Source organism: Choloepus didactylus, chromosome 1 (assembly GCF_015220235.1).
Source record: "Choloepus didactylus isolate mChoDid1 chromosome 1, mChoDid1.pri, whole genome shotgun sequence".
NCBI classification, from domain to species: Eukaryota; Metazoa; Chordata; class Mammalia; order Pilosa; family Megalonychidae; genus Choloepus; species Choloepus didactylus.
This window is the reverse complement of record NC_051307.1, coordinates 133,631,145-133,646,771: the sequence shown is the minus strand read 5'-3', so window position 1 is coordinate 133,646,771 and position 15,627 is coordinate 133,631,145. Positions and strand designations below refer to the sequence as shown.

The 15,627-nt window shown below is 39.6% G+C and overlaps 1 protein-coding gene and 1 pseudogene across 3 annotated transcripts in view; one reads left to right on the top strand and one right to left on the bottom strand.

Annotated features, from left to right (window-relative positions):
• PPM1L (protein phosphatase, Mg2+/Mn2+ dependent 1L) overlaps positions 1–15,627 on the top strand; it is a 382,513-nt gene that overhangs the window by 354,025 nt on the left and 12,861 nt on the right. The window lies entirely within an intron of this gene.
• LOC119538553 lies at positions 301–1,104 on the bottom strand (annotated as a pseudogene).

The window sequence follows — 15,627 nt, the reverse complement described above, 5'->3', positions numbered from 1 at the left end:
ACACCTTCTCCAGCAATTGGCGTTTGCAGCAACCACACGGTGAGCCCCAGGATCAGCCTCTCTGTTTCCTAGGTGAACCAACTAGATGTTAATACTGCTCTGCTACAAGGTAAAAGCTCCTAACTCATGGTTAATGGAAAAGGAGTGAAACTTCTGCAAAGCACACATTTTAAGAAGAGGTAGTTTTTGCTTATGGAAATAAACCAGTGAGTCCTCTAAGAATAATAAAAGGAAGTATTTTACAGTTAAGCACATGATTTGGAGTGAAGAATTCGGGTGTTGCTCTGCTGGTCCAGGCTGTTAATACTCTTCTTGTCCCCACTGTGGGCCCTCTTCATCAGGTATCACAAAGCCTTCGTCTGTGGCATAGAGAATGTCCACAGTCCTCTGCAATACAGCGTCGTGTTCCCCCTCGTTCTGAGAAATCAGTTCAATGTCCCTTAGTTTTCCAAAGTAGAAATCTCTCTCCTTCTCCAAGTCTTCAACAGTAAGTTTCAATACATTGGGCTGCTGCATCTGTTCAGCTGCTTCAGCATCTCCATTGGCCACACCAAGATTCTTTCTCACCACCCCTGGGCCAGCCTCAGGAGCTGCAGTAGTTCTCTGTGTTGAAATGGGCCTCTGTGGAGCTGCACTGCTAGAGCTGAGAGGTTTCTTTGGTTTATTCAGAGCTGGAGCAACAAGGGAGGGAGCCACTGTTGTTTCTTGACCTGTCTAGCAGCTACAGCATCATAGTCTTTTCCATCATAGTTTGCATCAAAAAACCTTCTTGAACCATTGAACAAATTCAAAATTGTTCTGAAACTTTCCTTTCACTAATTTGTCCACAGGAATTATTTTGTCAACACCCATTCTCTTAAAACCTGCTTGTAGTATTTTGAAGTTTTGGATGTGTTCAAGTTTGAACTTAGTTTGGAATTTCACTTTCTTCAAAGCACTGGAGCCAGGGAACAGCATGTCCATAAACCGACAATAGGCAGCCCCTGAGCACAACTGTTCAATCTTTGTCAAATTCAACTGCAGAGACTCGTTGATCCACACCAGCATGTCTTGTCGACTTATGTTATCAGTGGTCACTGATGTCGAGTATACATTCACTGCCATCTTCAGCTGTCGGGGGACCACGTCCAATTCCTGTGCCAACTCCAGTTCCGTCTCCATCTCATTCAAATGCCCTATCGCTGTATTTATTTTTTTCTTTTTGAGGAATTGTGGATAGTTTGTATGTTTCTAGGAATTTGTCCATTTCATCTAGGTCATCTAATTTGTTGGCAAACAGTTTTCATAATATCCTCTAATAACCCTTTTTGTTTCTTTCTAGTTGGTTGTAATGCCCCGCCCCTTCATTTCTGATTTTAATTATTTGGGTATTCTTTGTTCCTTTGTCATTCTAGCTAAAGATTTGTCTATTTTATTGATCTTTTCAAAGAATCAACTTTTGGTTTTGTTGATTCTCTTTATTTTTTAATTCTCTATTTCCTTTATCTCCACTCTAATCTTTGTTATTTCTTCCTGCTGTTCGTTTTGGATTTAGTTTGCTCTTCTTTTTCTCAGTCCTCCATTGTGAAGTCAGGTGTCTGATATGGGATCTTTCTTCTTTTTTAATGTAAGCATTTAGAGCTATAAATTTCCCCCTCAGCACTGCCTTTGCAGATTCCCTTAAGTTTTGGTATTGTGTTTTCATTTTCATTTGCCTCAAGATATTTCCTATATCCCCTGTGATTTCTTCTTTGATGAATTGGTTGTTGAAGAGTATGTTGTTTAATTTCAACAATTTTGTAAATTTTCCAGTTCTCCCTCTGTTATTGATTTCTAACTTCATTCCATTGTGGTCTGGAAAGAAACATTGTCTGATTTCAATATTTTTTAATTTATTGAGACCTGTGTTTGTGCCCTAACATATGGTCTATACTGGAGAATGGTCCATGTGCACTAGAGAAGAATATGTATTCTGCTGCTGTTGGGTGGAGCATTCTATATATGTTAAGTCTAATTGGTTTAGAATATAGTTTAAGTCTTCTATTTCCTTACTAATCTTGTGTCTAAATGTTCTATCCATTATTGAAAGTGGTGTATTGAAGTCTCCTACTATTAAGGTAAAACTATCTATTTCTCCCTTCAAAACTGTCAATATTTGTTTCATATATTTTGGTGCTGTGCCATAAAGTGCATATGTATCTTTATAATTACTATGTCTTTTTGTTGTATTGACTCCTTTATCAGTGTATATTGATCTTTGCCACTCATAGCAGTCTGTTGTTTTCTGATATTACTATAGGTACTCCAGCTGTCTTTTGTTGCTGCTTGCAAGGTATATTTTTCCCTTCCATTCACATTCAACTTACTTGTGTCTGATAACAGATTTTCTTCTGCCAGTATACTATTTTGTCTTTTTTGATCCTCAGTTATTCTTTTAATGCCTACTTTCATATTTATTTGATTTTTCATATTATACTCTTTTGAGTCCCTTCTTATTTCTTTCTGTATATATTTTTCATATATTGTCTTTTTGGTTATCATGGAGCTAAAATTTAACATCCTAAATCTACAGCAATCATGTTTGATTTGATAGCAACGTAACTAAAACAGCATATACATATACTGCTATATGTCTCATCCCCACCTCTTTGTTATACTTGTTACATAGTGTATCTTTATATTTTATATGTCCCAAACCACAGATTTATCATTACTTTTTATTCCTTTGCATTTTAGAACCTGTAAGAAATAAAAAATGGGGTTATATACCAAAAAAATTCAGTACAATAGAACTGGAATTTATAATTACCCATATGTTTATCTTTACTAGATGTCTTTATTTCTTTGTGCTGCTTTTATCTGTTGTTTAGTGTACTGTCCTTTCAGTCTGAAGAGCTCCCTTTAGCTTTGCTTGTAGGGCAGTTCTAGAGATGATAAACTTGCTCAGTTTTTGTTTATGTCTTAATCTCGTCCTCATTTTTTTTTTTTCATTTTTATTGAGATTGTTCAGATACCATACAATTATCCAAAGATCCAAAGTGTACAATCACTTGCCCCTGGGTACCCTCATACAGCTGTGCATCCATCACACTTAATTTTTGTTCAATTTTTAGAAACTTTTCATTACTCCAGACAAGAAATAAAGTGAAAGATGAAAAAAAAAAAAAAAAAAAAGGAAACTCTAATCCTCCCCTATCCCTAACCAACCCCCCTCAATTGTTGACTCGTAGTATTGATATAATACATTTGTTACTGTTTATGAAAAAATGTTGAAATACTACTAACTGTAGTATATAGTTTGTAATAGGTATATAGTTCTTCCCTATATGCCCCTCTATTATTAACTTCTAATTGTATTGTCATACATTCGTTCTGGTTCATGGAAGTGATTTCTAGTATTTGTACAGTTGATCATGGACATTGCCCACCATAGGATTCAGTTTTATACATTCCCATCTTTTGACCTCCAACTTTCCTTCTGGTGACATATATGACTCTGAGCTTCCCCTTTCCACTTCATTCACACACCATTCGGCGCTGTTAGTTATTCTCACATCTTGCTACCAACACCCCTATTCATTTCTAAACATTTAAGTTCATCCTAATTGAACATTCTGCTCATACTAAGCAACCACTCCCCATTCTTAAGCCTCGTCCTATATCTTGGTACCTTATATTTCATGTCTATGAGTTTACATATTATAATTAGTTCCTATCAGTGAGACCCTGCAATAATTGTCCTAATGTGTCTGGCTTATTTCACTCAGTATATTGCCCTCAAGGTTTTGTCATCAACCCATTTTTTTTTAATATGGTTTTTTTCACTCACCATACATTCCATCCCAAGTAAATAATCGATGGTTTTCTGCATGGTCATACATTTATGTGTTCACCACCTTCACCATTATCTATATAAGAGCATCTACATTTCTTCCACAAGGCAGGAGGGAGAGTCAAAGAAGGTAGAGAGGCAAAAGAAAGAGAAAAAAAGACAGCTAGGAAGCAGCAAAAGGAAAAATAACCTTAAATCAAAGTAGAATGAAGAATCAGACAATACCACCAATGTCAAGTGTCTAACATGCCTCCCCTATCCCCCCCTCTTATCTGCATTCACCTTGGTATATCACCTTTGTTACATTAAAGGAAGCATAATACAATGATTCTATTAGTTACAGTCTCTAGTTTATGCTGATTGCATCCCTCCCCCAATGCCTCCCCATTTTTAACACCTTGCAAGGTTGACATTTGCTTGTTCTCCCTCGTAAAAGAACATATTTGTACATTTTATCACAATTGTTGAATACTCTAGATTTCACCAAGTTACACAGTCCCAGTCATTATCATTCCTCCTTTCTTGTGGTGTCTCACATGCTCCCCACCTTCCTCTCTCAGCCGTATTCATAGTTACCTTTGTTCAGTGTACTTACATTGTTGTGCTACCATCTCCTCAAATTGTGTTCCAAACCATGCACTCCGGTCTTCTATCACCCTGTAGTGCTCCCTTTAGTATTTCCTGTAGGACAGGTGTCTTGTTCACAAAGTCTCTCATTGTCTGTTTGTCAGAAAATATTTTGAGCTCTCCCTCATATTTGAAGGACAGCTTTGCTGGATACAGGATTCTTGGCGGTTTTTCTCTTTCAGTATCTTAAATATATCACACCACTTCCTTCTTGCCTGCATGGTTTCTGCTGAGAGATCCGCACATAGTCTTATTAAGCTTTGTTTGTATGTAATGGATAGCTTTTCTCTTGCTGCTTTCAGGATTCTCTCTTTGTCTTTGACATTTGATAATCTGATTATTAAGTGTCTTGGTGTAGGTCTATTCATATCTCTTCTGTTTGGAGTACGCTGAGCTTCTTGGATCTGTAATTTTATGTCTTTCATAAGAGATGGCAAATTTTCATTAATTATTTCCTCTATTATTGCTTCTGCCCCCTTTCCCTTCTCTTCTCCTTCTGGGACCCCAATGATACATACATTATTGTACTTTGTTTCATCCTTGAGTTCCCGGAGACGTTGCTCATATTTTTTCATTCTTTTCTACATCTGCTCCTTTGCGTGTAGGCTTTCAGGTGTTTTGTTCTCCAGTTCCTGAGTGTTTTCTTCTGCCTCTTGAGATCTGCTGTTGTATGTTTCCATTGTGTCTTTCATCTCTTGTGTTGTGCCTTTCATTTCCATAGATTCTACTAGTTGTTTTTTTGAACTTTTGATTTCTGCCATATACATGCCCAGTGCTTCCTTTACAGCCTCTATCTCTTTTGCAATATCTTCTCTAAACTTTTTGAATTGATTTAGCATTAGTTGTTTAAATTCCTGTATCTCAGTTGAAGTGTACGTTTGTTCCTTTGACTGGGCCATAACTTTGTTTTTCTTAGTGTAGGTTGTAATTTTCTGTTGTCTAGGCATGGTTTCCTTGGTTATCCAAATCAGGTTTTCCCAGACCAGAACAGGCTCAGGTCCCAGAGGGAAGAAATATTCAGTATCTGGTTTCCCTGCAGGTGTGTCTTAGAAAATTGCTCCACCCTTTGATGCCTCGGGGTCACTGTGCTTTTTTGCCCAGCAGGTGACGCCTGTTAGCCTATAATTCTTGACTGGTGTGAGGAGGTATGGCCATGTTCCCCCAGGCTCTGGGGTCTGGTTCTGAATGGAAAGGGCCCCACCCCTTTCCTCCTAGAGAAGACAGAGCCCCCAGGTGGAGGTCATTAGCATTTCAGTGGTCTCGCTCTCTGCTTGTGCTGTCTCCACCCTTCTCCACTTCACAGCCCTGGAAACTGAAAATGACTGGGGCTTTCTCCACTGAGCCAAAAAAGAAACAGATAGTCCCCTTCAGACCCAGTCCAGGGCGACCCTCCGGCTCTCCCAGGTCAGTCGTCACCCAAAGCCTCTGTCTGTTTTTTGGGGATGCATACCTGTAGTGAGCAGTTCACACTCGCTACTTAAAACCCCAGTTGGAGCTCAGCTGAGCTATATTCGCTTGCTGGGATAGAGCTTCTCTCTGGCACCACGAGGCTTTGCAGCTCAGGCTATGGGGGAGGGGGTCTCACGACTTGGTTCTGCAGGTTTTACTTACAGATTTTATGCTGTGTTCTCGGGCATTCCTCCCAATTCAGGTTGGTGTATGATGAATGGATGGTCTCGTTTGTCCCCCCGCAGTTATTCTGGATTATTTACTAGTTGTTTCTGGTTTTTTGTAGTTGTTCCAGGGGGACTACTTAGCTTCCACTCCTCTCTATGCCACCATCTTGCCCCTCCTTGTCCTCAGTTTTTAAAGAAAGTCTCACTGGAGATTAAATTCTTGGTTGGCAATTGTTTTCTTTCAGCGCTTAAATCCTTCATCCTACTGCCTTCTTGTTTCCATGGTTTCAGACGAGAAATTGACATTTGAGCTTATTGGGATTTTCTTGTACCTAACTTGTTGTTTTTCTCCTGCAGCTTTAAATAATTTGATCCCTATGTATTTCAGCATAATTCTCTTTTGGTTTACCCTGTGTGGGGTTAATTAGGCTCCTTAGAAGTATATATTCATATCTTTCATTAAATTTGGGAAGTTTTCTGCTGTTATTTCTTTGAATATTCCTTCTGCCCCTTTCTCTCTCTCATCTTCTGAAACATCCCCAATGTGTACATTGGTGTGCTTGATGGTGACCCACAAGTCTCAGGCTGTGTTCATTTTTTTAAATTCTTTTTTCTTTTTGCTCCTCCACCTGAATCATTTTTATTGTCTTGTCTTCGAGATCACTGATTCTCTCTTCTGCCAAATACACTCTGCTCTTGAGACTCTCTAGGGAACTTTTCATCTCTGTTATTGTCATCTTCAATTCCAGTATTTCTGTTCTGCTCCTGTTGAGAATCCTAAAAAAAATTCTCATATTGTTCTTTCATTGTTTTCCTCAGATTCTTTAGTTCCTTCATGTGTTTCCTTTATCACCTTGAGCATATTGAGGATCAGTTTCTTAAAGTCTTTTTCTGGAATGTCTGAAGTGTGGTTCTTCTCAGTGGTTCCATGAATTTTTTCTTGTTCCTTTGGATGGGCCATCATTTCCTCTTTATTTGTTTGTCTTATAATCTTTTGTTGCATGCTGAACATATTAATATTTTAAAGTGCTAACTCTGGGATTTAGTCCTTGAGCTGTCTATTGCTTAAGTTTGTATCCAACTAGTGACATGACAGTGTATGTACCCCAGAAAAACATGTTCTTAAATCAGATCCATTCCTGTGGGTGTGAACCCACTATAAATTGGATCTTTTGATGAATTTACTTCAGTTAAGGTGTTGCCCACCTCAGTCAGGATGGGTCTTAATCCTATTACTGAAGCCCTTTATAAGAGAGTGAAATTTAGACACAGAGAAAGAGCAAGTCACAGGAAGCAAGAAGCTGATACAGAACCTGGAGGAGAAGGAGAGGCCAGGAGATGCCGTCACGTGCCTTGCCATACAAAAGAGGAACCAAGGATCACCAGCAGCTAGCCCCAGAACACCACAGTCTTCAGAGAGAAAGCATCACTTTGATGATGCCTTAATTTGTACAATTTCCCAGCCTAAGAACCATTGTCAAATAAATTCCCGTTGTCTAAGTGAAATCATTTCATGGTATTTTCTTGAGCAGCCTAGGAAACTAAAACACAGGGATTTCCTTGAGTGCCCAGAGCTAATAAAAACAAATAAGCCAAAGCACAAAGCACCTTTCAGTCTTTGCAGATTGGCTCTGCTTTGGCTGGTGGTTTCCTTCAGAGCTTAGCCTACCTATCAAGAAGATCAGTCCAAGGCCAATGTGAAGTACAGGATCCTCTCTGTCTTATCAGAGTCTGAGTGGAGCTGGGGAGCATCCTTCCTTTCCTGGGCTTGTGTTTGCTCTTTACTTTACCTTCTTTACAGTTGAAATGTTCCCTCTAATACCTTTGAAATATACTTTCTCCCCCTCCTGCTCCATTGATTGACTTAATGCAGGTAGTCCTTTGTCCCAGGCCTCTTTATCTTAATTGTTTCTTATACTGCTTTAGCTGCTTCTCTGCCTTCAGGACAAATCCTGGGAGGGCAAGCCAGAGGCAAGTTTCCTGTTTCAGTCTTTAGCCATTCCCCTTACAGATTGGCACTGCTGTACAGGCACCCCAGTATGTGCATAGGGGTTACATGGTTCCCTCTGGAACAAGGCCACAAACCCACACTGGAGCCAGGGAAGGCTGGGGAGCCGTGTTAGCAAAGGCACCACGAGCTTTGCCTACCATTTTCCAGGCTAATTTTTCTTGATTGGGCAACCCTTTATCTGTTTTCCAAAGTTTTGAAGAAAATGGCTCTGCCTATTTTTGTTAGTTTTTCAAAGATTTTTTCAGGGGGATGCACCCTGGAACATCTTACACCACCATTTTCATCAACCAGAAGCTCCAGGTTTGTTTTTAACTGAAACCATGGGAAAGAGGCTTGGTTCCTGGTTAAGAGAGAAAAATTCAAAGAAATTACAGTTCTCTGTTAGGCACCGAATTAATCAGGCCATGCCTCATTTCCAACTTCCTTATCCCCATTCCTCATCCAGACAAACACCCTTTTTAATAAAGCTCAATTTCAGAAGGCCCCGTTATACATCTCTCCCACAGCATTCCTTAAAAAGCAGAAATAGTACTTGTAATTTTCTGGGAACCCTAAGAAGTGAGCTATCTCACTGAAGAATCCTCAAACACCATGAAGAAATGAAAAAATATAGCCAGGGCTTTTCTGATTTATCAAGGAAGAATCAAAGCATTCATGAAATTAATTTATTTACCCATAAAGGATACTGGACTTAGAATCTAGGTTGTGATTATGCAATTGTAAATTAATTTCAGTAGCGTGCTATAATCTGAGCTATGTCCGTAGTAGTTACAAGAAGTATGTTAATGAGCATCGCAAAAGCTTGTCTGCTTACTTGTACCTCAAAATAGTTACGCACAGAGAGAATATATATGAAGGTTCCGATAACAAGAGGACCTTCTGGGATTTTCGAAGACTCCCTAACACATGTGATCAATTTAATAGAAAGCAGCTCACTTTAACATGTTCATACTAAACTCAAAAGGAAGGATCAGAGGGATGTCTACAAGTCGCACCCAAGTGTGAAATAAACATTACTATTACTGCATTTGAAATGTGAAGTTGACAGACATTTCAATTTCAAAATGGTGTTCATGAGCATCAGATGACACATCTATACTTAAACTCTGATGAAGTGTAAAAATTAAATGAATATTCCTTCCAATCCTGAAAGCTTGAATTATGACACACACACGGCTTCCCCCATTAAAGAAGATTGTTTTTCATATTTAGGGTGATATACCTCATTTATGGAAAAGACCTTTCTGGCACTCATACATTGTTTCTCATTTCTTCTAGCCATTTTATTCGTCACTATATATTTGTCAGAGTTCAAGTATACCTAAGCCTAGAATTAAACTGTATAGCATTAGAGGTAAAAATAATAGAATTTGTCACCAGGTTGACTGCCTCACATTCAGCCAGTGTCAAACTGAATGGTTAATATTTTTGCTCATGCAAAAATCTCAGAGGAGAAAAGAAAATTCCAATTTGCAACAGACCTGTTTCTTACACAGTGTTATTCTGCCTTCCACGATGCAGTGAGGGGAAACTTAACTGCAAAGGAAGACCCATGGATGTGCCATTTCAGGGGGGCCTTCTGTCTATAACCAGTCCAGGGCACTCACATAAGCCTCCCTGCATGTATGGGGGTGTTCCACCACTGCTTCCTCTATTTGGAAGCCCAGTAAGATAGTTTGCCATCCTCATACGTTAGGTCTTTATAGGGGAAGACCTTAATGTGTTCTCAGCAAGATCCTTTGGCCTCAGATCTTTTGGCTCATTCTTCCATGTCTGGCATTATAGCTACCACCAGTCTCTGTGTGAAGAAGAAAGCCTCTGCTATGCTGGTGTGCTGAAATTCTTCCTTGACCAACCCTATCCTTTGGCAGCTTTCTTCCTGGTGGGTGTGGGAGGGAAGATATAGCTCAGAAACAGGGTTGTCCATATTGTTGTACATGTTTGCACTACATAGCTGGAGTAGGCACAGTTCCCACCACGGTCACTGTGATTTGAATATGTGCTATGACAACTTTATGGGGATCGTAATAGTGTCTTGAGGAAGAGGTACCTTTTTCTGATTTGCACGAGAATATTAAATATGGACTAGCAACAGCTTGACTAAAGGTTGAAAGCAAAACTGGCAACAGACTGGGTGGGTTCTGCCCCTAACTAACTGTGTGACCTTGAGCTAATCACTTAATCTCAGTTTTGTCATCTATAAAATAGGGATAATAAAATGAGGATTATAAAATGGGAATATTGTTTGGAAGATTAAAGAAATTACATATGCCACCTTAGCATATTACCTGACACATAGTGAATGCTCAATAAATGATAGCTTTCTGAATTTTGTCCTGCCCATGTCCCTTTACACAGATTTCTTTCCAATCACTTTCCATTAAGGCTGTCTTATCCCTAAAATAACTTTCAGACTCATTACTAGCAGAGTCATTACAGCTGAGCTGTTGGTTTATCGTATGAATCATTAATTAATTTAATAGCCTCCCACACAGATAGACTAGTGTGAGGTGATTATCTTGGCCAAGCCACACACGTCATGTGGCTCTGAAGAGGGCCTGCCTCCAGGAGAATTTAGAGCAGGGCTTGCAAAGACTCAGGCAAAAGAAAAGAGAGAAAAGGAATAAAGAAGGAAAGATTAGAGTTCACTCTAGTTTTACAGATGATAGATAGTCCCTGACAGGTCTGTCTCTGCCATGGCATTAAATATTAAGAAAAAAAACAAGTGAACAAGCTCTAAGCAGGTTAAACTTTGGGGGACTTAAAAGATTATGCTGACGGGGGCTGTGGGGCCGACAGTCTTATTTGAGAGCTGTCTGGTACTTTATCTGTGTTTCAGGACCAAGCCAGGACTGATTGCAGCATCGGCTGTGGGAGGTGAGGGCTAAAAGCCCCTGCTGCTGACAGTGATCTTATCATTCCTGCATGGTTACTTTCATTAATGGCTGGCTTCGCCTGCTCTTTTTCCAATATGTTGCACGCCAATATAATTTCTGTCAGTTATCAGGCCCTAAAGTCATCCAGGCCCTGAAATTGTGTTATTGAACTAGCATTCATTGTCAAACCTTTACAAGATAAACCTGTTTCTCCTCGTGGTATAGATGTGTTGATTCTCCTGTGCTATATATAATAACTGGCCCCTTGGCTATTATAACACCTTCACTGAAATCCTTCTTTCTCTGTCTCCCCACCCCTTCTCTCTTCCTCTCCCTCTTGCTACTCTACCCCCATTTTCTTTCTCTGTCTGCTAAAGAACAAAAATGGCAGTTCCCCTTATTCTTTTATAAAAGACTGTATATCACAAAGGCAAATCGCTATTAGCACGAGTGAGCTGGAATTGTATAGGTGAGTGTCCATGTGCATTATTAAGCAAGGCTCTAAGACAGCAAGGCCTGCTCAACCCACAAAGCTTTCCCTCCACCCTGTCCACCCTCCCACCCTCACTCCAAGCAAAAGTTCAGTTGCTCTGTCGCTCACATAAGCAATAAACATCTTACTAAAAGTGTTGCAGTCAAGTGAATCATCATAAAATCAAGATTCTCATGACTCCAATTTTTATATCACAGTTGTGTGCCTACCCAGAGTGAGGGGGTGTTGCAGGGAGGGAGGGTGGAGTGTCTTGATTGGCACTCAGGAGCAAAGTGTTGTGCTCTGAGTAGGGGTAGGTGGTGATGCTTAGAGATGAGGCGAGGCCCTGCAGGGGGAGCCTGAAGGCAGCTGAGGCCCACTGTCTGTCACCAATGGCGAGTTGTGGGTCGAATCTGAATCCGAACTTGAACTATCTATTAATAGTAAACTATCGTCTTTGTCGCTGCTATTCCTTCAAGTCTTTTTATACCTGTGCCATTCTGCTTGCTGTAATCAATACTGTTCTGCTTTTTCTGTGTGTATATGTTGCTTTATGCAATAGAGATGCTCCTGAAGCATTGTGAATAGCATATGGTTTTAAATACCACATTCAATACAGAAGAATATGAAGAGGAAAACAAAATGGTCCAAAATCCCATCACCCAGATAACCCTGTTAATTTTTTTTAAAAAGAAAGAGTATATGTATTTTCATGTTTAGAATATATTTTACATAGTACAAAGGTGTAAAATGTATGAATAGTACAATTAGTACAAGGTGTAAGTTGAAAAGCACCCCCACTGCCCTCACCACCACCCCAATCCTTAGCCTTTCCCCCAGCATTATCAGTCTGTGCGGTGTGCAAAGTGCTGTTATAAGCATATAGCAATGAGTAAGGCAGCACCCTGGCCCTCAAAGGGGCTTTCAGTCTAATGGGTTGAAGAATCATGAACAAGACATGTAAGTGGACTTATACGTGATGAGCAGTCAGTAGGAAGCTGAGCAGCCATGAGATGTGATGCGGACGGCACTGCCCTGAGCCTCAGAAGCCCATCGCTGCAGTCGTCACCCTTTCCCTCCATTTCACCCGACTAACCACAGGACCTGAAACAAATAGCTAAGATCTCTTTGCTGAACTTAAGCATTTATAACAGGTATGATAATTCCTCCTTGGCTGGTGATATGTGAGAACTGAATGCCAGAATAGGTCAGAATATGTTCCAGAATGCTTAAGGCAGACCAGAAGTATGAGGTTTCCTTGTCATCGCTACTGTTATTTAAGGGTGTCTTATGGAGAACCATTCTGACATAGCTCAAGAACAGAGGGACAACAACTGCTAGCCCAGATTTAACCCACAGTTGCCTTTTGTTTGGACCTCATTGATTCTAAATAGAATAGACTAACAAATATTTTTCATTTGTGTGTTTTCCTTATTAAATTGCACTTGGAAAAAGTTATTGCTTCTATGTGTATATGTATATATATTCCAGAATAAAAAATATGATTTTAAAAATGTAGGATCTAGTCACAGAAATCAACCCTCCTAGGGGCTGGAGGAAAATAACATAGGGCAAAAAGAAGTGCTGGTTGTTATTGTGTGGCCTAGTGGAGTCTGAGGGTTCAGGTGTGTGATCCTGGGCAGGTTGTCATCCTGAGTCTATAAAATGAGTAGTGTTGATTAAGTTAATATAACAAAATAAAATGTTTAGCATATGGTAAAATGCTTAAGCAGTAGGGACTATCATGGTTATTATTGATAGAGTAATAATTCTGGATACCCAGGTTTTTCAGTCATTTAGTCATGCAGCACATGTGTTGAGCAGTGTAATCATGGATAAGACACTTGAGGCCTCTAAGTCCCATTTTCCTCATCTGCTTAAAGGAGGAATAAGACCTGTCTCTCCTTCTAGATGTTAGAAAATCATCTGCAAATGTGTTTGTAAGCCTCTTTGTGGAGCTTATTGCACTGAACAAATTGTTGTTATTACTACTTTGTTATTAATTTAAGGGAGAGAGTTTTAAAATTATTTATAACTAGGGTTTTTAAAGGTGCTTGTGATAACCCAAGTTATTTAACTTGTTTTAGGATTTGCATTTTTCTGAAGCTCATCAAATGAACTAAGGTTGAATAACTAAGGATGGATAACAAGTTGTCCAACCAAAATATTTAAATAAGCCCAGGATAGCCTTTTTTGTGTACATTTTCTTTGTCTGCATTGCAGAAATTAAATCAGTTGAGAGAATGCTGGTTCTAAATAGAACAGAGTAATAAATACTTTGAATTTGTGTGTTTTCCTTTAAGGAAAACAAGAATGATCAGAGCACTGCAAAATGTGCCTGTTTTGCTAAAGTACAAATTGAGGTCAGAAGCAAGCATAGATTGCTCATGTACCAACCACCTGATGCACCTTTGTTGCTCCACAAGGTGTCACCGCTTGGGAAGCTATAGGGAGACAGAGCCTTCACCTGCGTTGAACTGGGAGCCTCAGCTGGAAGAAAAAACTGGGGGCAGGCCTGCACCTTAACAACAGGGCACCTTAAGACACACAAAGGAGGGTCTTCATATTTTGATCAAATGTAGAATGTGCTTTACTACAACTGATTATCTCCCTCTATGGCAATAAGTACCTGGAAGATGCAACATGCACAGTGATGCTGAATTGGGTTGACCTGCTCAGAGCAAGGCATCAGGAGCTTTGCATAATGTCAAGTCAGAGCCAGAGAGAGTATGATTTTTTGTTCATCCATCCATCATCCACCCATCCATCCATCCATCCGTTGATTCTTTTATTCAGCAAATGGTGAGTGCTTGTGATGTTCTGGATACCAGCATTTTAGTAGGAAAACAAGCAGACAATATTCCTGCCCTTGTGGAATTTACATTTTACAGGGAGAGATTGACATTAAACAAATTGTTTAAATAAATAAGCAAGATGTGTATAGATTGTGTTACGAGTGCAATAAAGGAAAGAGAGAGGAGAAAAGATCTCCATCAGAGAAGGCCTCTGAGGATGTCACTCTTGAGCTAAGACAACACTTGCTTGTTAGTCAGCCAGTGTCAAGGATAGGGGAAAGAGCATTCCATGCAGAGGGGACAGCAAGTATGACGGGCCAATGATGACAAAAGGCTTGGCATGTTTGGGGAACAGAAGAGAGTCCATAAGGGAGAGAATTGTATGGCATGATACTAGAAAGTTTAGGCAGGTACCTGGCCACCATTGTTTCTCACCTGGTCTACTGAGATCACGAACTGGCTGAAAGGATGGTGGCTTGCTCAGGTCAAAGCAGGGAAATGAGAACTGGAAGGGTTTGAGATGTATTTTAGAGGTTAGAGTGATAGGACTGGATGATAGATTGAGTCGGGAATCAGAAAAATAAAAAAACCAAGGATGATTCCAAGATTTCTGGCTTGAGCAACTGGGTTTACTGTGGTGCCATTGTGGGTGGCTTAAAAGTTAAATAACTTGGCCAGACTCACTCAGCTTGGAGATTGAAGCCTAGTCTGTGTGAATTCACTTAATTAGTTTTGTTTTTGTCTTCATTTCATCTTATTTTTATTATAGTTAGTGGTTCACACATTTGTCTGTCCTATTAGACTCAAAGCTCCTTGAGTAGAGTCCCCTTTTGATACATCTTGATATCTACCCAGGACCCAGCCCACATTATAGAAAATAAGGATTTTGCTAATTGAGTGATTCTGGACTTTGCCCAGGAAGAGTCTGTTTTTCTGCCTATTCTGCTCAGAAAAGGAGAAGTAACATATAGTAGAGGAGGGCAATTCGCTGGGCTTTTGTAGCAACTTTCTTAAATTTTTTTTATCTATGAAATGAAGTTATTAGGTTAAATTTCCAAGATCTCTTCCAGCTTGGCAATTAAATTCTCATTTACATTAAATTGTTAATATTGAAACATACTGACATTCAGAATTAAGTAATATTTTGCCCCTGGTTTTTTGATAAAAAGTACTTTGATGGACTTTGATGGACTTGCATCTCAAAACGTAGCCAGAAATTTAGGGCGTTTTTTTCTCAAGCATACAAAAGAAAAACGTGATCTTTTCCATTTTCTCTGCGGTAAAATGTTTTTCTGGAGTTCCTTAGCAATGGTGTAATTTGTTCTGTGAAATAAGACTACATTATAAACTGTATCTTATAATACCTGGGCTGAAACTACAAAGCTCAAACAAAGAATTGCTTATGGTGAAGCCTCCTAA